This window comes from Morone saxatilis, unplaced genomic scaffold (genome assembly GCF_004916995.1).
Source record: "Morone saxatilis isolate NCDOM2014 unplaced genomic scaffold, NCSU_SB_2.0 Contig17, whole genome shotgun sequence".
NCBI classification, from domain to species: domain Eukaryota; kingdom Metazoa; phylum Chordata; class Actinopteri; family Moronidae; genus Morone; species Morone saxatilis.
In genome coordinates, this window is record NW_023339729.1 from 14,142,725 (window position 1) to 14,144,988 (window position 2,264).

At 34.4% G+C, this 2,264-nt stretch overlaps 1 protein-coding gene across 1 annotated transcript in view; it reads right to left on the reverse strand.

Annotated features, from left to right (window-relative positions):
* si:ch211-243a20.3 (uncharacterized protein LOC100151507 homolog) overlaps positions 1-2,264 on the reverse strand; it is a 6,330-nt gene that overhangs the window by 3,723 nt on the left and 343 nt on the right. The window lies entirely within an intron of this gene.

Genomic DNA, 2,264 nt, shown 5'->3' on the forward strand with positions numbered 1-2,264 from the left:
GACAGACAGACAGACAGAGATAGAGAGAAAGATGAAATGAGAAAATAAAACCTTCATGTGTTGAAAGTTAACAGATAAAGTTCTTGACGTGAGATGAAGCAGAGATGAAACACAGGCTTCATGTACACTTACCACAAGAATTACAGCTTCAATCAGAGTTTAAGACTCAGCAGCACCCAGATGTCCCTGAACTCTAACCCACATCTGTATCCAGCAGTGGAAAGCAACAAAGTCTGTTAACTAAGTACAATATATTAAAGTATTTCCACTTTCTGTTAATATACTTTACATTACATTACAAAACATACGACCGTTATACAATTAAACTTATCAGCTGAAAGCTTTATGAAGAATACTATAATATAACACTGACAGGGACCATTCTGTATAACGCATACTTTTACTTTTTCATTTGATACATTTTGAGAATTAAACTATCAAAACACAACATTAAGAATACAGTTATTATAGGAGACACAGTATATACAGGAAGACATACAATAAACATACAGTAAATGATTAAAAGTAAACAAAATACATATAAAGTGTCAAGGCAAGATTAAAAAGATTTTCATTAAATAAAAGTAACAAGAGTTTTTTAACAATAAACAAAGATGATGATTGATGGACAGCATGAACATTTGAAATCCATAAATCAGCTCCTGTGTGTCTCTGGGAACATTTAACCACATTATTGGAGCACAAGTGTGAAACTTGAAGCCACCAGAGCAGAAACACTGAGGATGGACTTCACTCTAGAGATAGATTAATAAATTCTGACATTGTTAATGAGGTAGAAGGAGTAGATGCATTTTTAAGGATGTGGAAATTATACTTTTTGTGGAAAAAACACATCATCATATAATATTTGTATATGTGTGTTAATGTCTCTCTGAAGGGAATATTTAAGTATACTTTATATATATAGTGGCATTGTACCTTTCCTCAAAGGTCCAATGTGTAACATTTAGGATCTATTGGCAGAAATTGAATATAATATTCATAGTTATATTTTATTGAGTGTATAATCACCTGAATATAGGAATCATTTGTTGTTTTAGTTACCTTAGAATGAGCCGTTATTATCTACAGTGAAGGCACAGAGGCCGCCATGTTGAACCTCCAGTTGTTTCTACAGTAGCCCAGAGCGCCGGACAAACCAAACACTGGCTGTAGTTTGGTTCATGTTCTCGTTCCCAGGTTGTCAAACACAAACGTAGTACTTCTTCTTCTAGCAGTGGTGGAAGTACATTTACTCAAGTACTGGACTTGAGGTATTTGTACTTTACTTGAGTATTTCCATTTTTTATGCTACTGACTACTATAGTTAGATAGTAGATAGTAGTAGATAGTTACTTACTGTGTAGATTAATATTACACATACAACATGTGTAGTAAATATGATCAGTTTAAGAAATGTGTTGCATTTTACAGATTTTTTTCTCCACTTTTACCAACTAAAACATTAAGATGCTATTCACACATTAATATATATATAATGATAATAATACAATAATATAATAAAATCAATAACATAACCCTCTGGAATTGGTCATATTTTTACTTTTGATAAATTAATTACATTCTGTTGCAACTTATTCTGTACTTTTACTTAAGTAAAGGACTTGAATACTTGTTCACCACAGTGTGATTGTTGCTGCGCAAGTAGTGAGGTGCCTTCTAGTTTCTGAACTTTAAAGCCATAAATCAATAAAAGTACACTGTGATTACAACTACTGCTGCTCCTCATAAAGGGGGCTGATTGTGAGACAAAATGTCCTGTGACTTTTTGTGTCTTTCTGTCCTGTTTTCTTAGTGATGTGTGTTTATCATGAGAAGAGAATGACCACAGTCCAACCTGACAAAACAAACAATGTTTTTTGTTTTGTTTTTNNCCAGGTTTGAGTGGAAATGCAGGCAACCCAGGAAAAAGGACAATGAAAGAAGAAAAAAAGCCGGATTGCATCCATGTGACAAAGTCTGTGAATCATACTGGATAATAATAAGCTGATGACTCACTGTAGAGGTATTATAAATGTTTTCAGGGGATATGAATTTGGAGGCCAATCAAAGGCGTGGTGAAAATTAGCCGTACAGTAATCTCATACAGCTTGTCTCACATCTGGCCAGACGCATGAACAGTACCAGCCACAAACCAGTGTCCCTTCACTGTGGTGGCCGTGGTTTGTGTTTGTGCTGAAATAAACACATTTTTAACTTTGCAAACTAACAGAACGCTGGTGGAAGTGTCACAGGCTGCAAAC